The 25,663-nt window shown below is 44.6% G+C and overlaps 1 protein-coding gene across 1 annotated transcript in view; it reads right to left on the bottom strand.

Moving 5' to 3' along the window:
- Window positions 1-25,663, bottom strand: part of LOC141107639 (G-protein coupled receptor 4-like) — a 120,470-nt gene that overhangs the window by 94,288 nt on the left and 519 nt on the right. The window lies entirely within an intron of this gene.

The following is a 25,663-nucleotide window of genomic DNA, read 5'->3' as shown; positions in this document are numbered from 1 at the left end:
ATATTCTAATGGAAATGTAGGCCTCAGGATAAATGATCTCAACATAGGATAAAAAAAAAAAAGAAGAAGAGGTTGAAAAAATTTGAGTAGACTTCTACAACATGTATATTGCCAATACTGGATGAACCCAGAAGAGGTTTGCTTTAACCCTATGCCACCATTCCCAGCAATATATACTTACCTTTCTATAGCACCCCAGGTGCTCCATTCAGAGCTGAAAGCCAAAAGGAAATACCCAGTACTTCCAAGTATGGAGAAGCATGCGTCTTATAAAACTAAGATAAAATGTGTCCTCAAAAAAGAAGAAAACAGGCAAAAAATAAAAATATAAAAACAAAATAAAAAAGCGGAACTGTCGGTGTGCATGCACATAAAGTTACAAAAACAATAAATTATTAATAATAATAATAATAATAATAATAATAAAAACCAGACTGGAGCTCAACCTCAATATACTAACATCTATAATGAATCTCTAAAAAAACTGAGAGGCCCAGCAAATTGCTTGACGCATGTAAGGATTAAAATAAAAGTGATGTATTATTGAAAAACCAAGAACATACACAAACCTACTGTCTAATTTATAAAACCATAATTGGCCAATTAGAAAAAAACCCAACCATAGTAGCTGTGGGAAGAGTTGCTTATGAATTAAGCATCACCCACCCCCCAAAAAATATTATATATAATATTATTATATGCATATACATGTTTTCTTTTTCTGTTAGAAACACAACAGCACGTTTTATTTGAACCCCTGAAGAAGGAAACATAGTGTCATGAAAGGAAATTTATCTTTTTATGCTCTCCGAAACATGTTGGGTCCTCATGCAGCCATTTCTGGTCTCTGTTTCCCAGTTTTCAGAAGTGGTTTTTGCTGCAGCGTGTAATACTGTGCAATACCCCTGTTCTTCGTTTGCTATTCAATGCTTTTAGTAATGGTATTTGTCATTTTTGTATATTGAATAAAATTGATATATTTTTTATCTGTTTTTACATTCACCATACTTTGATCCTGTGTTGGTTTTCTGCCCATAGTATCCCTTTTGGGGCATTTCTCTCTCTTAACTAAAGAAGCTATGGAAAATCTATGAAACGTCTTTTACATTATACAAGTCTAGTTGAATGTGATTACTACTTGCTATATCATGCCCTAGATCAAATAAGAATATTCACAGACACATAACACAGAATAATCAATATATTACATAGCCATTTATCTTGCACATCTGCATGCACATTCACTCTGTACAAACTGGGCAAAAATGACTGTTCTTTAGGCCAGTCTCCCTTTCTGAGCAATTGTTGGAGCTGAGGAGTAGGGATGAGCTTCGTGTTCGAGTCGAACCCATGTTCGACTCGAACATCGGCTGTTCGATCGTTCGCCGAATTGCGAACGTTATGGGCCGTTCGCGCTAAATTCGTGTGGCGCGTCACGGCCCATAATTCACTGCGGCATCGCAGTGCATTGCTGGCTGATGATTGGCCAAGCATGCACTATGACCCGCATGCTTGGCCAATCACAGCGCTGTCAGTAGAGAGAGCTGTAATTGGCCAAAGCCAGGGTGGCTTTGGCCAATTATGGCTCAGGGGATTTAGTACACACCCCACACTATATAAGGCCGCCTGCACGGCGGCCCTGTGTAGTGTGTGTTCCGGTGTGCTGAGAGATAGAGAGAGAGAGAGAGACAGTGTCATTTGATTTGAGTTAGATAGATTAGGCAGAACAGTCAGTCAGTTAGCTGCACTTACAGTGTATTGTGTATATATATGCATCCCAGGTGTTGCATATATATATATACACTGTATTCAGTTTAGCTAGATCTGTTCCTGTTATCTTCTATCTAGACTATTTACATTTAATGCAGTGCGTCCTGCTCACAGTGTTCAGCTAGATCCGTTCCTGTTAAATTCCTACTGACCGGCAGGCTTGTCTGGTTACAGTATATAAAGCTACCTGAAGAAAATTACAGGTGTTCTATTTGATCCTATTAGTACCACGGTCAGGCAGCTAGACTATTTACATTTAGTACAGTGCGTCCTGCTCACAGTGTTCAGCTAGATCCGTTCCTGTTATCTTCCTACTGACAGGCAGGCTTGTCTGGTTACAGTATATAAAGCTACCTGAAGAAAATTACAGGTGTTCTATTTGATCCTATTAGTACCACGGTCAGGCAGCTAGACTATTTACATTTAGTACAGTGCGTCCTGCTCACAGTGTACAGCTAGATCCGTTCCTGTTATCTTCCTACTGACAGGCAGGCTTGTCTGGTTACAGTATATAAAGCTACCTGAAGAAAATTACAGGTGTTCTATTTGATCCTATTAGTACCACGGTCAGGCAGCTAGACTATTTACATTTAGTACAGTGCGTCCTGCTCACAGTGTACAGCTAGATCCGTTCCTGTTATCTTCCTACTGACAGGCAGGCTTGTCTGGTTACAGTATATAAAGCTACCTGAAGAAAATTACAGGTGTTCTATTTGATCCTATTAGTACCACGGTCAGGCAGCTAGACTATTTACATTTAGTACAGTGCGTCCTGCTCACAGTGTTCAGCTAGATCCGTTCCTCTTATCTTCCTACTGACAGGCAGGCTTGTCTGGTTACAGTATATAAAGCTACTTGAAGAAAATTACAGGTGTTCTATCCCAGCTTAGTGCAGCTACAGGCCATTAGTATGTCTGGAAGGCCAAGAAGGAGAGGCAGACAGTCACAAGCCAATAAGAGAGGGCAAGCAGGCTCTGTGTCTAGTGCTGGTCGTGGAGACGGTGCATCCTCATCAGCACGTGGCCATGGGACACGCTTGGCCTTTTTTTCGGCAGCTGGCCATGTTGAGCCGCAACATGCGGAAGACTTGGTCGAGTGGATGACCAAGCCGTCCTCATCCTCCTCATCCTCTCTCACCCATGCCCAGGGTGCTTTGTCTGGCAAAGCAGCGGCCTCTTCCCTCAGCTCAATGTCATCAGTGACTCCTTCCCTAGCTCCACCATGTCCTCATGAGGATTCCCTCGAACTGTTTGACCACAGTGTTGGGTACATGCTCCAGGAGGATGCCCAGCGTTTGGAAGGCTCTGATGACGATACTGAGCTCGATGAAGGCAGTAACATGAGCGCGGACAGAGGGGGTGCCCAAGAAGGACAGCAATCTGGCAGTCATGCTCCCCCTGCTGCAGCATACTGCCAGGTTTGCTCCAGTGATGAGGAGGGAGGGGATGATGAGGTCACTGACTCAACGTGGGTGCCTGATAGGAGAGAGGAGGAGGAGGAGGAGGAGGAGGAGGAGGAGGAGGAGGCGGCAGCACATCACCAACGAGGCAGGATGCCCTCCAGGGGCCAGCCTAAGGGCAGCACATTGACTGCATCACACCCCAAAGCTCCACATGTGCAGGGCGCTGCAGTCTCTGCGCGTTATTCAAAAAGTTCTTTGGTGTGGGCCTTTTTTGAGACGAGTGCATCAGATCGCACCGCTGCTATTTGCAACATATGTCTCAAGCGTATCTCGCGTGGCCAAAATATCTCCCGCTTGGGTACCACATGCTTGACCAGACATATGTTGACCTGCCATGCAGTTCGTTGGCAAGCGTATCTAAAAGACCCACACCAAAGAACAAAGAGGATCTCTCCTTGCTCCTCATCAGCTGAGATTTCCAACCCCACTAGACCTTCAGTCCTCTCTGAGACCTGCAGTGAGAGGAATGAAGGTGTAGAATTAGGTGTGTCACAGCCAAGTACTTGTGGGCAATCTGCTTTTGGTACACCGACGTCAGATTGTACCAGGCAAATTTCCCTGCCCCAGCTGCTGCACCGCCGAAAGAAGTTTGCTCCCAGCCATCCACATGCCCAGCGGTTGAATGCTAGCTTGGCAAAATTGCTAGCACTTCAACTGCTGCCTTTTCAGTTGGTAGACTCTGCCCCCTTCCGTGAGTTTGTGGAATGTGCGGTTCCTCAGTGGCAGGTACCCAAACGCCACTTTTTCTCACGGAAGGCGATTCCGGCTCTCTACCGGCATGTGGAAGGCAATGTCCATGCCTCGCTGGACAGGGCGGTCAGCGGTAAGGTGCATATTACCGCTGACTCATGGTCCAGCAGGCATGGACAGGGACGTTACCTAAGTTTCACGGCGCATTGGGTGACTCTGCTGGCAGCTGGGAAGGATGCAGGACAAGGTGCAGTAGTGTTGGAGGTTGTTCCGCCACCACGCCTCCAAAATGCTGATTGTGACACACCTCTCTCCTCCACCCCCTCCTCTTCTTCTTCCTCCATGGCCTCTTCCTCGGAACCAGCGGTGCTCCGTAGGCGTTCAAGGGGCTACGCAAGTACGCAGGCCAAAAGATGCCATGCGGTGCTTGAGCTGGTGTGCTTGGGGGACAGGAGCCACACTGGGGCAGAGGTTCTGTCAGCTCTGCAGGGGCAGGTTCAGAGGTGGTTGACGCCACGCCAACTTAAGGCAGGAATGGTGGTTTGCGACAATGGCACCAACCTCCTCTCTGCCCTCCGACAGGGACAAATGACCCATGTGCCCTGTTTGGCTCACGTCCTTAACTTGGTGGTGCAGCGGTTCTTGGGCAGGTACCCGGGCTTACAGGATGTCCTGAGGCAGGCCAGGAAAGTCTGTGTGCATTTCCGCCGGTCATATAATGCCAGTGCTCGGCTGACGGACCTCCAAAAGGAGTTTAACCTGCCCAAGAACCGCCTAATCTGTGACATGCCCACCAGGTGGAACTCAACGTTGGCCATGCTGCAGCGGCTGCACACGCAGCAGAGGGCCATAAATGAGTACCTGTGCGACTATGGCACCAGGACAGGGTCAGGGGAGCTTGGTTTTTTTTCCCCACGCCAGTGGGCCATGATCAGGGATGCATGCACTGTCCTGTCACCATTCGAGGAGGCCACGAGGATGGTGAGCAGTGACAGTGCATGCATCAGTGACACTGTCCCCCTTGTCCACCTGTTGGAGCACACGCTGCGTGGAATAATGGACAGGGCACTTGAGGCAGAACAGAGGCAGGAAGAGGAGGACTTCCTTAGCTCTCAAGGCCCCCTTTATCCAGACAGTGTTCCTGCGTGCCCGCCGATCACACAGGAAGAGGACGAGGAGGAAGAGGAGGAGGAGGAAGATTGTGTCAGTATGGAGGTGGAGCCTGGCACTCAGCATCAGCAGCAGTCTTTAAGGGATCAGTCCCAAGAAACACATGGACTTGTACGTGGCTGGGAGGAGGTGGCTGCGGACCATGTCGTTCTTAGTGACCCAGAGGACTCCGGACCGAATGCCTCAGCAAACCTACGCTGCATGGCCTCCCTGATCCTGCAAAGCCTGCGTAAGGATCCTCGTATTCGTGGTATCAAGGAGAAGGACCAATACTGGCTGGCAACCCTCCTTGATCCACGTTACAAGGGTAAGGTTGCGGACCTTATCTTGCCATCGCAGAGGGAGCAGAGGATGAAACATCTTCGGGAGGCCTTGCAGAAAGGTCTGTGCAACGCGTTCCCAGAGACTGGGAGTTTACAAACTCCTGTTTCTGGACAACGTGTTGCTGAGGCTTCGGTCAGTCAAAGAAGGAGCGGTGGAGAAGGTGGCCGTCTGACCGATGCGTTCAGACAATTTTTTGGTCCGCAGCCCCAAGGTATGATCGGTTCCAGCAACCATCGCCAGCGTCTGTTTTACATGGTGCAGGAATACCTAGGGGCAAGATCAGACTTGGACACCTTTCCCACCGAAAATCCTCTGGGTTACTGGGTCTTGAGGATGGATCACTGGCCAGAGCTTGCACAGTATGCAATTGAGCTACTGGCCTGTCCTGCATCCAGCGTTCTTTCGGAACGCACATTCAGTGCTGCTGGAGGCGTGGTAACCGATCACAGGGTGCGTCTGTCCACCGACTCGGTCGATCGGCTGACCTTCATAAAAATGAATGAGTCTTGGATCACCACCAGCTACCAAGCACCTGATGCTGATGTAACCGAATAATTTTTTTTGAAATCTCAGATCCCTTCAAAGACTGCCTATGCTGATGCTGAGTGACTATCCCTGAGTAATTATCCTCTTCCTCCTCAATCATCACGCTGATAGCTTGTTGCAGTGTTGTGGCACCAGCACCAGTGCCTAAGGCCCAATTTTTCTGCCCCTGTCTAACAGGGGCGTGTAATTACAATTTTTGAAGCAATAATTTGCAGCAGGGCTCGTTCCTGCGTTCCAACTAGAGTGTCTGTGAGGGGTTGCAGTGTTGTGGCACCAGCACCAGTGCCTAAGGCCCAATTTTTCTGCCCCTGTCTAACAGGGGCGTGTAATTACAATTTTTGAAGCAATAATTTGCAGCAGGGCTCGTTCCTGCGTTCCAACTAGAGTGTCTGTGAGGGGTTGCAGTGTTGTGGCACCAGCACCAGTGCCTAAGGCCTAATTTTTCAGCTCCTGTTCAACAGGGGCATGTAATTACAATTCTTGATCTAATATTTCACAGCAGGGCCCTGTGAGGGCTTACAGTGTTGTGGCCACAGCAACACCTAAGGCCCAAATTTCTGCTGAGTATATAGGGCAGGACCCTACTTTCAAACATCTAACTTACAAACGACTCCTACTTGCAAACGGAAGGAGACAACAGGAAGTGAGATGAAATCTACCCCTAGGAAGGGAAATTCTCTCCTGTAAGAGTTAATATGGGAAAACAAGTTCTCCTTTCCACTGATGCTTTCCAATCCTTGTTCCACAAAAAAACCCAAATTTTCAAAAAACATTTTTCATTGGGACAAAAAAGTGAGGTGAAATCTTCTGAAGAGGAGGAAAGACAGCAAAACAAATGTCACAGGGGTGATAACCCTTCCCTATGTTTTCCAAAAAGCTTAGAAAAGATTTTTTGGCTGGAGCTAAACACGTTAAAAATGTTCAAAATTACAAAGAGATTCTACTTAACAACAAACCTACAGTCCCTGTCTTGTTTGCACCGCCTGTATACTGCTGTTCAGAGTATATAGGGCCTGGTGGCCCCACACCTTTCCTTATTTTAATTTGGGTGCGGGGTTCCCCTTAATATCCATACAAGACCCAAAGGGACTGGTAATGGACTGGGGGGTACCCATGCCGTTTGTCTCACTGATTTTCATCCATATTGCCATGACCCGACATGACATTAAACCCGCAAGCAGTTTTAAATGAGATTTTTTCCTTTAAAAATGACATTTGGTGCAGGGACTGTTCTAAACATGGGAAACACGCGTCACTTTACAGGCATACTATAGACACCCCCCAGGTACGATATTTAAAGGAATATTTCACTTTTTTTTTTTTACTTTAAGCATCATTAAAATCACTGCTCCCGAAAAAACGGCCGTTTTTAAAAGTTTTTTTTGCATTGATACATGTCCCCTGGGGTAGGACCCGGGTCCCCAAACCCTTTTTAGGACAATACCATGCAAATTAGTCTTTAAAATGAGCACTTTTGATTTCGAACGTTCGAGTCCCATAGACGTCAATGGGGTTCTAACGTTCGTGCGAACTTTCGGTCCGTTCGCGGGTTCTGGTGCGAACCGAACCGGGGGGTGTTCGGCTCATCCCTACTGAGGAGCATAGGAAATACTTCTCTTTTGTACATTTGCATTTTTTCTTTCATAAATGCCAAATAAAAAAAAAAAAAAAAAAAAAAAAAAAAAAAAAAAATGTTCAAAAATAAATAAAAGGGATACAATGAAGCAATTCTAGAAAATGTTAGGTAATTAGTAAATAAATGTAAACCAATGGAAACTGTTTGTCAATTCCCTCCTTCCCCAGAATTGTTACACTGCATCTCTTGCTACAATGTCTTCTTTGCATGTGTGCGCTGTAATATTTTGTTCTTGCTGCAATAACACGCACAAATATCTACAGCATGTTTGTATATTAAGGCACACTTACCTAGCAATATCAAAGCCAGAGACATCAAGGCAACCAACATTTTCAGGATTATTTCAGCAATTGCAGCGTACAAATTTCTTTCTTTACAGGTCTCCCTTTAAACTTAACTGTACTGTATATACAAAATCTTCTCTTGTATGTAATACTATATTGCTATTTGCAAAATAAATAAATATGACCGCGCTGGAACACTAATAAAGTACTAAAAAAAAAAAAAGTGTTTGTGCAGAATGAATTGATAAATACAGCCAAATAAAATGGATACATCATAGTGCAAAATAAATATACCCACACTGAGCACTAATAAGTACTGAAAAAGTGCCTGTGAAAAATAAATAAAACTGCATAACATTATACAGTGTTACTCCTGTACTACCAGTAACATGTGTAACAAAAATAATTATTGGGAGCATGATAATGTTTATTATTGTGTGGAACTGTATTTTCCACCACAAGGAAAGTGGCGACCATCACTGTATTGAACTGCACAGTTTTACTATATTTTATATATACTTTTTTTGGTTTGTTGAAAATGTTTAACATGTTTGCTTTATGCTGTATAGTTTATGTTATTTATGCATTACAAGTTTCACTTTATATCTGATGGGAAGATAATTGTGTATATATTTTGGTACTAAGGTTGACATGATGCTCATGATAGGTTGGTGGCGGAAGTGTATACTACAGATTCTTCAATGTACCATTACTTCCTTTTTTATTGTGTGTATGTACACATACAAATTGGCAGTATTTGCTAAAAAAAAAAAAAAAAAAAAAAAAAAAAAAGAGTTGACAGTGTATTTATCTGTGATATACTCTACATTAGAGTATAGCGGTGAAGTATCAAACATACACATTACCTTTATTGAATCTACAGAACAAATATATCCTGAAATCAAAATTCCAATTAATTCATAAAAATCCATAAATCTAATCAAATCAAAGTCTAAAATTATTGTACAAAAAAAGTCCAATCTCTTTAATTTTACAACTAAGTGAAAAATATAAGAAATAGTGAAAATGTCACCCAGTGTCTTTCACCTCAAAAAAATAAATAAAAATAATCTCTCACCTCCCCAAAAATATGTTTTCTTATGCAGATTGATTTATTTTGCTCACTTATACACATTTTTTGTGATCACGGTGACCATATCTTCATTTTTTACACTTCTGCGGCACGGATTAATCTATTTCCATCTACTATATTGCCATTATTATACATGATTTATATAGCATCTACAGTTTGTGCAGCGCTATACAATGCAAAGGGGGGATAGTACAATTACAATACAGTTCAATGCAGAAGGGACAGGAGAGCCCTGCTCGTGGAGCTTACACTCTAAAAGGGAGGGGGGAGGTGGTTCAGGTACAGTTCCTAGGTGGAGGTGGGGTAGGCTTAAGTGAGTTACCAGGGATCGCCTAAAGGCAGACAGGGTAGGTGCTGACCAGACATTCTGAGGTAGGGAGTTCCAGAGGTTGGGAGAGGCTCTGGAGAAGTCCTGGAGGTGAGCATGGGATGAGGCAACGAGGGAGCTAGAGAGCAGAAGGTCTTGAGAGGAGAGGATGATCTGGGCGATATCTGCAGATGAGGTTGGCGAGTTGGGGGCGATGTTGTATGCAACTCATGCTACTATGTGTCACGAACCTGAGCTGTCACAAAGATTTGCAGATAAATGGAAAAACATTGCAGGTTGCATAAATAAAACCAGAAACAATGGCTACGATAGAGGCATAGTGCTTCCTGCGACCTCCATAAAACTATTCCTTATTCTTTTCTCTTTTCGCACAATTTACTTAAGTGAATTCAGTAGCATGACCCTTCCTCCGTGGCTTATTCTGCTCCACCCATCCACAGTTATGATCATAGTAGTAGAACAACTGTCATAAAAAGTAACCGCACTCCAAACAATTCTTTTTGGTGACTAGAGCTGGTACATAAATTTGCAAGTAGAGCTAATAAATTTTACCACTATTTGGCAATTCAAATAAAGTCGAGAAAGAAAAAAAAAAGAAAGTTTCCAGGTTTTATTGCCAAAGCTTAATTGAACAAGCCTGGTTACCATGCACAGCGGCACCAGATTCTGAGTGCACCCGTTTTAGTAAATCTCTCCCACTGGCAGCTGCCCGCACAGTAACGCTGTGTTTTACCATACATGTTACTGTGACCCTAAACTTACGGATTTCAGTGTAGGGACAACTTTGCTCCTTACATGACACTTAACAAAGCTAAAGCGACAGCTGCTCAGATCAAATTAGAACTAGCACATGGAAAGAGAAATACAATGAACGATACAAAAATTTCACAGCACAATCTCAAGTTAACACAAATTTGTGCTATTGTATTGTTTTCATTTATTTCTTACTTTTTATTTTTGTCTTTTACATGACGAGGAGTCTTTTTTTTTTTTTTTTGCATACCGCACATGTAGATTCAAAGCAGCATTTTGACTCACTGACATGTAATGCATCAATGCTATCAACTTTTTTTTCCCCCATTTTGTTAAGTTCCAGTTGATGTTTTTTCCTTTATTGTTTTAATTTGGTTGTACTAGTGGCTTATGCAGCACAAGTGCCAATTGCTACACTCGATCCCCACCTCTATGAATAAGGCCAACCAAACACAGCCAATTTCTTTCCTGCAGGTATGAAATTCACTTGATTCCCCCATCAATGTGGAAATCCCTCCTGCCAGGCCATATGGAGGGCAGGGGGGGAGCCATCGCAGCTGGGAGAAGACAGTGATTATTGCTAGCGGCTATACAGTATGAGCCACTAGCGATAGTTGCAAGAGAATCTGGCAGCCTGGTTGTACCCAAGTTGATCGGTCAACTTGGTACATTCAGGCTGCCCATTAACTGTTTGAAGCTCGACCAGTTCAGCAGGGATTTGAACCGTGTATGGCCAGCCTAATGCCGCGTACACACGGTCGGACTTTTCGTCTACAAAAGTCCGACGGACGCCAACGGACCAAAGCCGGCTGACAATACGATCATGTGTGGGCTTCCCCGGACTTTCAGCGGACTTTTCCAGCCGCAAATCTGACGAACTTTAGATTTGAAACATGCTTCAAATCTTTACGCCGGACCCAGAAATCCGCTCGTCTGTATGCTAGTCCGACGGACAAAAACCCACGCTAGGGCAGCTATTGGCTACTGGCTGTTAACTTCCTTATTTTAGTCCAGTGTACGTCATCACATACGAATCCGTCGGACTTTTGTGTGATCGTATGTAGGAAAGTCCGTTCGTTAGAAAGTCTGCCGCAAGTCCGCCAAAAGTCCGTCAGACGGGCTGTCGGACTTTTGTAGCTGAAAAGTGCGACCATGTGTACGCGGCATAAGCCCTGTGGGCAGAGCAAAAAGCATTGAAAGAATGGACTGGATAGAGCCGGTCAGCTGAAGCATTTTTTTTTTTTAGTTCATACACCAGTAAACCAATGGTTAAAATTCTTACCCTAGAACTTGCAGGTTACAACTTTCAATGCTACTTCCCTGAACTTTTAGTCTTTACAGGAAAGAGTTAACAGTGAACAGGAGGAGCAGCAAGGTGGAACAAGGGAGTGCCTTGCCATTTTAGGCTATGGGGCTGTGTGTTACTATTGATCCACACAACTCTACAACGCTAGCCCTTGCTTGCAAGGGTGGCTACATAGGACAGGGCAGGAGAAAGGAGCCACCCTAAAACAAGAAGCCTGGGGCAACAGTGGTGGCACCAGCTTAAACTGAACAATAGAATTACAAATAAAGAAGCTGCATATTCAGTCATGTGATTGGTCAGTTCTTGAGCTGATGTGGGACAGCTGCAGAATCACACAATGCTTTACTTCAGCTGCTGAGAGGTTTTTTTTTTTTTATAAAAAAGGATGGTTTAATCTCACTTTAACCACTTGCTGCCCGCCCCGCCGGTGCTCCTCTCAGTCTGGGTGGACATCACATGAGGACACCCACAATGGGCACGCAGAGCAGCGGCTGCGCTGTGTTGCTAGAACACGGCGCGACCCTGATCTCTAAGGCTCTTTAACCATGTGATCGGCTGTGTCCACACATATTTGTATCAGCGCTCACATATATGTACATATAGTGCCCCCCCCCCCCCCCTTGGCTTTTTATCTATTTTGTTACATTACAGCCTTTAGTTCATTTTTTTTTAAAAATCTGAATTATATGTGATGGATCAGAACACAATAGTCTAAGTTGGTGATGTAAAATTAGAAAAATATATACATAAAACTATTTTTCAGAAATAAAAAACTGATAATTGGCATGTGCGTATGTATTCACCCCCTTTGTTATGAAGCCCACAAAAAGCTCTGGTGCAACCAATTACCGTCAGAAGTCACATAATTAGTGAAATGATGTCCACCTGTGTGCAATCTGTCCCATGACCTGTCATTTCATATACACACATTTTTGAAAGGCCCCAGAGGCGGCAACATCTAAGCAAGAGGCACCACTAACCAAACACTGCCATGAAGACCAAGGAACTCTCCAAACAAGTAAGGGACAATGTTGTTGAGAAGTACAAGTCAGTGTTAGGTTATAAAAAAAATATCCAAATCTTTGATGATCCCTAGGAGCACCATCAAATCTATCATAACCAAATGGAAAGAACATGGCACAACAGCAAACCTGAAAAGAGATGGCCGCACACCAAAACTCACAGATCGGGCAAGGAGGGTATTATTCAGAGAGGCAGCACAGAGACCTAAGGTAACCCTGGAGGAGCTGCAGAGTTTCACAGCAGAGACTGGAGTATCTGTACATAGGATGACAATAAGCCATACGCTCCATAGAGTTTGGCTTTATGGAAGAGTGGCCAGAAGAAAGCCATTACTTTCAGCAAAAAACAAAATGGCACGTTTTGAGTTTGCAAAAAGGCATGTGGGAGACTCCCAAAATGTATGGAGGAAGGTGCTCTGGTCTGATGAGACTAAAATTGAACTTTTTGGCCATCAAAGAAAATGCTATGTCTGGCGCAAACCTAACACATCACATCACCCAAAGAACACCATCCCCACTGTGAAACATGGTGGTGGAAGCATCATACTGTGGGGATGTTTTTCAGCAGTCGGGACTGGGAAACTGGTCAGAGTTGAGGGAAAGATGGATGGTGCTAAATACAGGGATATTCTTGAACAAAACCTGTACTACTCTGTGTGTGATTTGAGGCTAGGACGGAGGTTCACCTTCCAGCAGGACAATGACCCCAAACACACTGCTAAAGCAACACTTGAGTGGTTTAAGGGGAAACATGTAAGTGTGTTGGAATGGCCTAGTCAAAGCCCAGACCTCAATCCAATAGAAAATCTGTGGTCAGACTTAAAGATTGCTGTTTACAAGTGCAAACCATCCAACTTGAAGGAGCTGGAGCAGTTTTGCAATGAGGAATGGGCAAAAATCCCAGTGGTAAGATGTGGCAAGCTCATAGAGAGTTAGAAAAATCATAAGAGCAACACTACAAATGCTCAGAAGAAAAAGAATACATACAAAACTATTCAACACATTACGTCACTTCTGATGTTGTATTCTGTTGTATGAAAATTTTCGTATTGTGAGTAACCTCTTCACTGACACTTGACATTAGACTAGCATGCCACAAAAAAAAAACGTTCGGTCGTCCGAAAATATAAGCATGTGTAGGAGGCTTTAGTCCGCTGGGTTCAAGATTGAGTTGGCCCACCCTTTGAAACTTTAACAGCTTCAACTCTTCTGGGAAGGCTGGGAAGACATGGATGAGAGAGAGTTTGGGGTGGAGGAACATGACTGGCCTGCCCTCAACCTGATAGAACACCTTTGGGATAAATTAGAGCAGAGACTGTGAGCCAGGCCTTCTCATCCAACATCAGTGCCTGAACTCACAAATGCGCTTTTGGAAGAATGATCAAACATTCCGTCAGGTGGATCGCATCAGGTGGCAGTTGGTTGTAAACGGACAGGCGGTCCGTTTACATCAGACCGCCCATAGAGTGGAGTGGGCGGTGTCTGTGTCCGCTCTGCATAAGCAGAGTGGACACGGACCAGCAGACAGATTCCCTTTTGGCAACATAGCGTGGATGAGCGACTTTGGGGTGGAGGAACTTGACTGGCCTGCACAGAGTCCTGACCTGAACCGAATAAAACACCTTTGGGATGAATTAATGGGGACTGCGAGCCAGGCCTTCTCGTCCAACATCAGTGCCTGACCTCATAAATGCGTTTCTGGAAGAATGGTCAAACATTCCCATAGACACACTCCTAAACCTTGTGGACAGCCTTCCCAGAAGACTTGAAACTGTTATATCTGCAAAGGGTGGACCAACTCAATATTGAACCCTATGAACTAAGACTGGGATGCCATTAAAGTTCATGTGCGTGTAAAGGTAGGCGTCCCAATACGTGAGAGATGGAGAGATGGAGAGATAAAGATAGATAGAGAGATGGAGAGATATAGATAGAGAGTTAGAGAGATGGAGAGAGATAGAGAGTTAGAGAGATGGAGAGAGATAGAGAGATATACACACACTATATATACATAGGCTATCGACAGGGGTTGTATTCCTTCTTTACGCTATCCAATATATATATTTTTTTAATTTTTTTCCCCCCATTTTGGTTAGCGTAAAGAAGAGATACAACCCCTGTCAGAGATATAGAGAGAGATACACAAACACACATATATATGTCTATAGTTCTACTTTGAAGCTAGGGGAACCGGAATGTTATCAGCCATGCACCCAGATGTTAATCTGTTTGCAAATACCATCCCAAGTATGGTAATATAAGATGGACATTGGATGGTCTTGCATATAGTACTTGTAGCAAGCGAAAAAAATCAATTCCAACATGAAACACTGCAACATGCAGACCACTTGATACTATGTACAGATTAGAATTAGAACAAATCACCAACACAGTTCAAAGGCACAACACAGTAGCTTAGCTCAGTACAAAGCTTAAAGTGGAGCTGCACCCAAAAATGGCAGCTCCCCTTGTCTGCCTCCCCCCCTCTCCTGCCACATTTTCCCCCTTGTAGGGGGGGAGCAGGTACCTGGTTTTGACAGGTACCCGCTCCCACTTCCTGCCAAGTTCGCAGTGGCGAACTCAGCCGTAAGGTCCTCGCTGCAGCTGGCACATTGAGGAAGCACAGCGTGATTTGCACACATGCATTAGGTGTCCCTTACCCAAAATGGCGGGGCCAGCACCCGAGAGCAGATTCAAGAATCAGCTTGGGTGAGGACACTGCTGGCTCCCTGGACAGGTAAGTGCCCTAATAGTAAAAGTCAGCAGATACATTATTTGTAGCTGCTGACTTAATTTTTTAGTGGGGGGGCTGGAGCTCCGCTTTAGGTCCAAAACATTGAAGATGTTGATAGTCATATGGTTAGGACTTATGGCCTTGTGGAATAGGTCTGCCTATCCCAAGTCATTTCACTGCCATTTGGCCCTGTAATGATCTTTGCCCCAACTTGGTTGGTATTAGTATTATGCACACGTGCTGAAACAGACTCATTCCTGGTGGTAGGTCACAGAGATTTTCAAGATGATGAACAGATGCTTAATAGGTTTCCATTAACAAATAAAAATACATGTTAATATGCTTGTTGACCTGCTATACCAGTGGTCATCAACCCTGTCCTCAGGGCCCACTAACAGGCCAGGTTTTATGTATTACCTTGGGGAGATGCAGACTAGAATACTACAATCACCGGGCAGCAAATGATATCACCTGTGATGTATTTCAGTTATCTTGCAAACCTGGCCTGTTAGTGGGCTCTAAAGACAGGGTTGATGACCACTGTGCTATACAATGCACCATCATAGTGTGAATCCAGCCTCTCTATGGCGGCAGCCATCTTGGTAGAGGCAGGGTTTGGCTTTCTCCAGCATGGAGAACAGTGAGCAGCAAAGAAGTGACATCACCAAATTTCACTCCGAATCTCCAGAGACCAGCAGTCAGAGGCAGCAGTGCCCTAGATCTCACGCTGCAGATATACAGCTATAAGGATGTAGGGAATCTCACATCTCAAGAAATGCACCGCTATATTTCATCAGAAACTTCAGACAAAAGTGTACATTTTTTCACATGACTTCTTAGGCTGCAGCAAGGAAGGTTTTTTTTTTTTTTTTTACCTTCATGCATAGAATGCATGAAGGTGAAAAACCTTGGGACTTTACAATCACTTTAAGTCTCATTTAATAAAACTTGGAAATCCTCCATTGAAGGTTCTTTCCTTGTTGAGGCACTTCCTGTTATGGGTGGACAACGCTCTGTCCATATCTCTCAACTATTCTCTCCGGGTTGTCACCCTGTTACAAGGGCTTCCCATGGAGGTGAGAACAGAGGTTCAAGTTTTCCTACTTTGTTGCTTTTTGTACCCTCAGTAGAGAGGCTTTTCTCCTTTTTTCTCTCCTGGTTTTCCAGCATGCACGTCCGACAGAAGCCGGCCACTGACCGACATACACATGGGCAGAATGGCAGCCGTTCTTTTTTTGGAAAATGGAAAGGTCTCCTGACATTCTGCCCGTGTGTACAGAGCTTTAAGCCCCGTACACACGATCCCGATTATTGTCCGTTTTTTTTTTTTTGCATGCCAATCTCACGTCGAATCTGATGAGTTTACTAAAGTCACGAAAATTCCCGTACGACAGAATAAAAATTCGGAAGTGATGTCATGTGTTGTAATGCATTTTTATTGCATTTTCAAACGATAGCTGTACTGATTAAACGAAAATCGTACGAAAAAAATTTCCGTGCAAGTCCGATAGAATATTATCAGATGAACTGTCCTGATCGGCTCTCGAAAGCTCTGTACTAACGATCCGATTATCATACGATTGATTAGAATGTGTCATTTTTCGTACGATTTTCGGATCGTGTGTACGGGGCATTAGAGAGATTCCTCCTTCCACAAAAACAGATGGATGGAGGAATCCCACCTGGCAGGACATGGTATGGTGCCACGGTCAGAGTACAATTAGAACACAATGGTCAGCGGATTGGCCACTGCTCATTTAGGATTTTTCCCAATATGTCCCTTCAACAAAAGTCAATAAAATAATGGACTTCTACCTCAGTGTGTGGCTTATCTTGCTTGAGGCTGGGTTCACACTGGTGCGACACGACAGCCGTCCTACTTTGGATCCGACTTTGCCCTGCGACATGAAGCCGGCATGTGTCCGACTTTCAATGAACGGGGATCCGACTTGGATCCCCGCCAATGCCGGCACTGTGTTTGGTATGAATCTTTAGGGGGGAACTCCGCGCCAAATTTTAAATAAAAAACCGGCATGGGTTCCCCCTCCAGAGGCATACCAGGCCCTTGGGTCTGGTATGGACCTTGAGGGGAACCCCCTACGCCGAAAAAACGGCGTGGGGGGTCGCCCCCAATCCATACCAGACCCTTATCCGAGCACGCAGCCCGGCCGGACAGGAATGGGGGTGGGGACGAGCGAGCGCCCCCCCCCCTCCTGAACCGTACCAGGCCGCATGCCCTCAACATGGGGGGTGGTGCCTTGGGGGAGGGGGGCGCGCTGCGGCCCCCCCACCCCAAAGCACCTTGTCCCCATGTCGATGAGGACAAGGGCCTCTTCCCGACAACCCTGGCCGTTGGTTGTCGGGGTCTGCGGGCGGGGGGCTTATCGGAATCCGGGAGCCCCCTTTAATAAGGGAGCCCCCAGATCCCGGCCCCCCACCCTATGTGAATGAGTATGGGGTACAGCGTACCCCTACCCATTCACCTAGGAAAAAAGTGTCAATTTAAAAAAAAAACACTACACAGATTTTTAAAGCATTTTATTAGACAGCTCCGGGGGTCTTCTTCCGACTTCGGGGGTCTCTCCGGTTCTTCTGCCGGGCTCCTCCGCTCTCTTCTGCTCTTTTGCCGCTCTTTTGCTAAAGCGGAGGAGCCCGGTCTTCAATCTTCTGCCTTCTGCCTTCTGCCCTCTTCTCCTGATGTTGACACGACGCTCTCTGGGGCTAGAATGCTCTCTGTGCGCTCTGCTCTGACTTATATAGGCGGTGACCCCGCCCCCTTATGCCGTCACAGTCCCTGGGCATGCTGGGACTGTGACGTTTTAGGGGGCGTGGTCATCACCCGATGACCACGCCCCCTAAAACGTCACAGTCCCAGCATGCCCAGGGACTGTGACGGCATAAGGGGGCGGGGTCACCGCCTATATAAGTCAGAGCAGAGCGCACAGAGAGCATTCTAGCCCCAGAGAGCGTCGTGTCAACATCAGGAGAAGAGGGCAGAAGGCAGAAGGCAGAAGATTGAAGACCGGGCTCCTCCGCTTTAGCAAAAGAGCGGCAAAAGAGCAGAAGAGAGCGGAGGAGCCCGGCAGAAGAACCGGAGAGACCCCCGAAGTCGGAAGAAGACCCCCGGAGCTGTCTAATAAAATGCTTTAAAAATCTGTGTAGTGTTTTTTTTTTAAATTGACACTTTTTTCCTAGGTGAATGGGTAGGGGTACGCTGTACCCCATACTCATTCACATAGGGTGGGGGGCCGGGATCTGGGGGCTCCCTTATTAAAGGGGGCTCCCGGATTCCGATAAGCCCCCCGCCCGCAGACCCCGACAACCAACGGCCAGGGTTGTCGGGAAGAGGCCCTTGTCCTCATCAACATGGGGACAAGGTGCTTTGGGGTGGGGGGGCCGCAGCGCGCCCCCTCCCCCAAAGCACCAACCCCCCCATGTTGAGGGCATGCGGCCTGGTACGGCTCAGGAGGGGGGGGGCGCTCGCTCGTCCCCACCCCCATTCCTGTCCGGCCGGGCTGCGTGCTCGGATAAGGGTCTGGTATGGATTGGGGGGGACCCCCACGCCGTTTTTATCGGCGTAGGGGGTTCCCCTCAAGGTCCATACCAGACCCAAGGGCCTGGTATGCTCTTGGAGGGGGAACCCGTGCCGGTTTTTTATTTAAAATTTGGCGCGGAGTTCCCCCTCAAGAACATCTGAGCACAAGTCGCGTGCCAAAGTCGGATCATGCAAGACGGCAATCCGACTTTGATCCGACTTCAATGATAGTCAATAGACTGAAGTAGGATCAAAGTCGGACCAAAGTAGTACAGGGAGCATTTCTAAAGTCGGAACCAGTTAGGACGGCTCCCATAGGGAAACATTAAATTTCACACGTCATGCGACATGAGCTCCCAAAGTCGGAGCGTTTGTCGGACCAGTGTGAACCCAGCCTGACAGATTTACTAAAACTGGAGCACTCAGAATCTGGTGCAGCTGTGCATGGTAGCCAATCAGCTTCTAACCTCAGCTTGTTCAATTAAGCTTTAACAATTAGCCCCCATTCACACCGGTGCTACTTGTCATGCGATTTGACAGTTCCAAATTGCATGACAAGTCGCACCCTATTGTCAGCAATGGAACCGTTCAACTTGGTGCGACTCCAACTTTGCGGTGCTGCAACGATTTAAAAAAAAAGAAGGTTCCTGCACTATTTTTTGTGATTTCATGTACAACTTGCATAGACATCTGTCCATGAAGTGGCACAGATGTCAGCCAAGTAGCATCTGAAATCACATTGACCTGCTACTTTGAAATCATGCGACTTTAAAGTAGCATTCAGTGTGAACCAGGGTTAAAAACTGGAAGCTGGCTGGTCGCACCAGATTCTAATCCAAAGTAGCACTCTCCAGATTTAATAAATAACCCCCACTGATCAAAGTTCAGCTGGACCAGCAGGGATTTTGATCAGTCATTTGGTCATCTTTATTATTTTTAAATGTCCGCCAGACACCCACAATCACTCCGCAGAGAGGCAGAATGGGGATCTGTCTATGTAAACAAAGCAGATCTCTGTTCTGACAGGGAAGTACACAGAGATCTTCTGTTCTTGGTGATCAGGAACAGCGATCTCTCTGTACTCCCTTTCAGTCCACTCCCCCTTATAGTTAGAAAGCACCTCCCTAGGACACACTTAACCCTTTGATTGCCCCTGATGTTAACCCCTTCCCTGTCAGTGTCATTTATACTGTATTAGTACATATTTTTAGTTCTGTAATAATGTCACTGGTCCCAAAATAGTGTCCGTTCTGTCTGCTGCAATGTCGCAGTCCCGCTAAAAATCACTGATCACCACCATTACTAGAAAAAAAAAAAAAAATTGTATAATATAAATATATCTATCTATCTATCTATCTATCTATCTATATTATAGTGCAAAGAAGAAAGACTGCAGAGGTGATCAAATACCACGAAAAGAAAGCTACTTGTGGGAAAAAAAAAAAAAAAAGGACATCAATTTTGTTTGGGTACAACGTCGCATACCTGCGCAATTGTCAGTTAAAAGTAACGCAGTGCCGTATCGCAAAAAATGGCCTGGTCATGAAGGGGGTAAAACCTTTCAGGGCTGAAGTGGTTAAAATACAAATATACAGTATGGATACACACACAAACATAGGACTAGAGTATTGCATTACCACCAATTACCAAACCATTAAAATCAAAATAAATCCAAAAGCAAAGATTTATTTTGCCAAGCTTGTGTAGGGAAAACCTTGTAAAATAGTTACCTGTTTACACTTATGCCCAACAAAAATATAAATATATAAGGGAGAGGTATCCTAATGGCAGTAGGAGGCCTCCTGAATCCCTTCACCATAGATTTTATCACCATAGAATTATTTCCGTAAGGGTATATTAATATATTAGCTACGTATGTGCAATGTTGGAACCAATTGCACTATATGGGAGTCAATATGCACTATACTGGCTATGTATAAACAACCAGCCAGCAGAGTACACTATAAACCATAACTCAATTGGTGCAATATAACAGATTATATACCATGTATTTCAATACATCATTCCCACATAAGCATCTGCATCAGCCGCAATGAATATATGCATCAAGGGATAGAGATTACTCTGGACCTCTTAAAATTACATATACTGAAAAACTGGATTAGACTGCATTAACCGCAAGCCGCATATGCATCAAACTGGAAGTGGAAATCGCATGCCCATATTACAGTTCAAAACTTGAGACCTGGACCCAGTGTGCAGTGCAGCAGTTAAATCATAGTGAAAGGGTAGAAGTCCCATAAAATTAATCACAAAGACAGGTCAGGAACTTCCACGGGTGACTTTGGTGCAGAAAATGTTAGATGTGGCGGTTGCATTAGTTTTTATTTTCACCTTGTGATCTGGCGAGCAGGGCGTTTTTCAACAGAGCAAGCTGTCCTGCAAATGTAGGAGGGGTGCTCACAATGATCAGCATTTATGTAAAATCTTTATACCAAAAAGGAACACAACTGTTTGCTGTAACTGCTTACAAAGTATTAGCTGGAGTTTGGCGTCAATTTGTTAGAGTATTTAAATCTGCTAGTCCATCTAACTTTTCTTCCCCCCAGACTGACAATGCTGCTGTTCAAAGGTGCCCCCTGTGACCTTTCATCCAGAGTGGAGGCACACTAAGGCTCCATTCACACTAGCGCGTTTTTTGATGCATTTTGCATTTTGCAGAAATGCATGGGAATTTTTTAACATGGGTTCCTATGGAACATGTTCACATCAATGCTTTTTTGTATCTCTGCGTTTTTGGAAAGGGTCGGGGACTTTTTTTCATGCAAAAAGCAGCGTTTTGCATGTAATGGTTTTCAATGGACAAGCATCAAAAACGCAAGTGCACCGTTTTTGCAGCGTTTTTGATGCGTTTTTGCCGTTTTTTTTTTTTTTTTATTCTTTTTTTTTTGTAATTTTTTTTTAAGACTGTAAAAAAAAAAAATGAAAAAAAAAAAAAAAAAAACGCAAAACGCAAATCGCGGCAAAAACGCGGCTCAAAAACGTGCCAAGCATGAAAAAAAAACCTCCAAAAACGCTCAAAAGCAACATGCATAGGTGTGAATCGAGCCTAAGGCCTCATGCACACCGGACGTTTCTTGACGTTTTTACAGCAGCTGTTTTTGGCTGTAGACGTTTTTTTCTACAGTCATTAAACTCTCCATTATGTTATTCTATGTGTCCATGCACACATAGGCTGTTATCAGCAGTTTTGGGCAGTAAAAAACAAAAAAAACAAAAAAAACAAAACTAGTGGGTTCTGAGAGACATTTTTCAGCTGTAAAAACGCTCTAACGCTGATAAACATCGCTCACCATCAGTTTTTAATCCATTGAAAAAAAAAAAAAAATTATATTATAATAATATATATTTTCTTTAAAAAAAAAAATAAAACGCTAACGCGGAAAAACATTGAAAAAAGGTAAAAAAACTCACTGCAAAGCTACTGACGTTTTTTGCACGAGGCCTTAGGCTTTTTCCCCTCTGTTTTCACCAGGTGATCTGGCCAGTAACACACCTCCTGTATTGGCCTCATGCACACTGGATGTTAAAATAACGTTATAAAAACGTCAGCAGCTTTGCAGTGAGTTTTTCAACGTTTTTGCAATAGCTTTTTTTAGCATTTTTCCACGTTAAATTTTTACTATTTAAGAAAAAAAAAAAAAAAGAAGATCAAAAATGTTAAACGCTGAAAAACGACTCACTAGTTTTGGGGTTTTTTTACTGCTCAAAAACGCCACTGCCCAAAACTGCTGATAACAGCCTATGTGTGCATGGACACGTAGGATAACATGATGGAGAGAGTTTAATGACTGCAGAAAAAAAAACATCTACAGCCAAAAATAGCTGCTGTAAACATGTCAAAAAACGTCCAGTGTGCATGAGGCCAAAAAAAAAGAAGAAAAAAAAATAAGGGTGAGGTAAAGCACAGTTAGATTCCCCACTGAATGGCCTGAGGGATTCTCCACCCGGAGTCCAGCTGTGACAGCCATGGCTTGGCTTACTAGTTTCTCTTTCATTTAGTTAAGCCGGTGTTCTGCCGAGAAAGTTCCCCTCGGCGGATAAGGACCCCCCTCTACTGCGCAGGCGCAGCGCTTGCGCAGTAGGAGCCGGCGGAAATAGCCAAAGCCGAATAGAATAGAAATCAGCTGTACATGGTGCCTGTAAGAGGGCCGCTCGCCACGCTTCAGACACGGCCTCGCTCCGCTCGGCACATTTTTATTCTCCCTCTAGGTCCACTTGGATGGAGGGGCTTGAACCTGGACCCAGGGCACAGGCGCCATGTACAGCTGATTGAAGTTTTTCAGCTTTGGCTATTTTCGGCAGCTCCTAGTCGTTCGTACTGCACAAACGCTGCGCCTGCGCAGTACAGGGGGGGTCCTTATCCGCCGGGGGGAACTTTCTCGGCAAGACACCGGCCATATACCGTTTTGTTTCAAAGTTTCCATTTTTGGAACATCCAATCGTTTTCTAATGGTAAGCGGGGTAAAAAAAAAATAATAAAATTGAAAAAAAAAAAAAAAAAAAAAGGGGGAAGAAGAAGACGCATTCATTTTTAACCATAGTGACAATACCATTCTACGAATGGTTGACTCAACGATGGCAAGAAAGAACATTATACGTCCAGCTGTGAAGCGGGGAATGCCCTGATTGCAGGCGATTGGCCCGGTACAGTGATAGCTTCCTGGAGGGATCGCTCAGGTGGGTTCAGATCAGAACCTAAACCAATGGGGCAAATTGTGGCCTCGGGGGCCACATCTGGCTGTCGATGGCTCCACTGTCAAACCGTTTTTCATGCAAAAGCTTGACACCCAAAAGGGAGCATGAGCGAAAAAAAAAAAAAAAAAAAAAAAAAAAAATGCACTGCGTTTAGGTGCCATTAAAGATGAATGAATGGATCTAGTGGGAGATCGTTGCAATGGCAGCGTGGCCCTATTGAACTCAATGGGCGAGTTTGACAAGACATACCACTTTTCAAACTCGGCATCCCATGTCAAAAATGCCATGGCATGTGATCAGCCCCGTCTGGCTGTTTTTTTACATTTCAGGTGGGTGGCAAGGCTCCTCCTTTCACACTTGTGTGATTTAGGATCTGACTTAGCCCTGGTTAATACCAGTGCGGTTTTGAAGTTGCGTTACTTCAGTGCTTTGACGTCAGTGCAATTTCATGTGCAGCTTGCTGATGTCAGCATGACTTCATTTAAAAGATATCAATGCAAGTCGACTGAAATTACACAGAAATAGTGCAGGAACCTTTTTTCTGAGTCGCAGCAATTTGAATATTTTGCTGCGACTTGTCATGCAACTTTGAACTGTCAAGTTGCACTGATGTGAACCAGGGCTCACCAGACCCAAAGTCGCAGGATATGTGAAATGCCATGTATCTCTGAGAGTCATTCTATTTGACACTACTGAAGGCACTGCGACTTCAGAAAGGTTCCTGCACTACTTTGATCTGACTTTTACACGGATGGCTCCAATGCCAGAGGGTGTAAAAGTCTTATCAAAGTCGGACTCCAAAGTTGCACTGAAAATGGCCCTTTGGAGTCGGCTAATGTGAAAGGAGCCTAAAACCACGGCTCAGCAGCCCAACTTTTCCTCACCTCTTGATCGCCTGTCTGAAAGAGACCTATTTCATGAGCAGTACCTATTATTCCTTGTGCCAGTTATTTCTTTTCTATGTTTACATACTAAAAACGGACTTTCCCAGGTCCAAAAATTAATATTGAGCAGAATTAAGGCTCCATTCACACTTGTACGACTTGTCATGCAACTTTGGATATCAAAGTCGCATGACAAGTCATTCCCCATTTTTTCCAATGATAACCATTCATGTGCGACTTAAAGTTGCAGAAACTTCAAACTAGTTCATCCGCTACTTTGGTCTGACTTTGATGCAACTTGAGGGCCATAGACTTCAATGTCAACCCTCAAAAGTTGCATGAAAGTCGTAAGTGCATGTTATACTGTGCAACAGTTGTCCATTATCACTGGTCAAAGCCAAAGTCGTATCCAAGTTGCACTCTAAAGTCGGCACAACTTTGGAGTCGTACAAGTGGGAACGGAGCCCAAGTTCAGCCCTCCTCAACAGTCCCAGATTCTCATGTGTCCCCTTGGAAAATGGATTTGCCCACCCCCGATTACTCCAGGGTTCATCCCTAAAGCCTAGTACACATTGCTGGGCTGAACGAAAAAACAAACAAACTGGCAGCTCAGGTCGGAGCCGCTGTACTAATGATTTAATGTTAGTACAGCGATCTCCCTTGAGGGGAGCTTTTGTGTTCTGACAAGGGGACGGCCCCCACCCCGGCCAGAACACTCCAGTCAGTGCTCTCAACCATTGGCTGAGAGCGCTTATTAGGAGCCGGTCGGCGGCTGGTTTTCCAGCATGCACGTCCAACTTCTATCTGACTGGCTGCCATACACACACACACACGTCGTCCAACATTCAGCCTGTGTGCACTAGGCTTAATGGACAGCTTTCATTTTATGCATTGAATACACAGTCACAATGCAGAATTTCACACTCATTTGTGCCAGAGAGCTTGCAATCTACAACAAGTCTACCACAGGAAAAGTTGCTTAAGCTGAAGGACACAATAAAACAAGCTTAGCCAAAACATTTGCACTCTGTAGAGAAGAGCTACAATGAAAGGATATAAACAAGATGATAATAAACAACAAAGCTAATGACATCATAATGCAGCTCTTTACAAAAGCCCATTGATAGATCAAACTGAAGGCATCATTCTGCGATGTTGCAATGTAAATATTAAGCCATGATCTGTAAAACAGTGTCCAATCCGATCATAAAGCAACATATTGTCCTACCATAGACTGCAACCAAACAGGTCACTATCTGACAAAACTATTTCCACTCTGTAACAACATTGTCAGATCTTCATGTCCACACATCAGATTTTAAAGCGTCACCCTCCTGGCAATAACTTGTCCATCAGACAATATTGCCTCCCCTATTAGTAAATAGCATAGGTAAGTCCAAAGCAGGA

This window comes from Aquarana catesbeiana, linkage group LG09, assembly GCF_042186555.1.
Source record: "Aquarana catesbeiana isolate 2022-GZ linkage group LG09, ASM4218655v1, whole genome shotgun sequence".
Lineage (NCBI taxonomy): Eukaryota > Metazoa > Chordata > Amphibia > Anura > Ranidae > Aquarana > Aquarana catesbeiana.
This window is presented reverse-complemented; position numbering and strand designations above follow the sequence as displayed.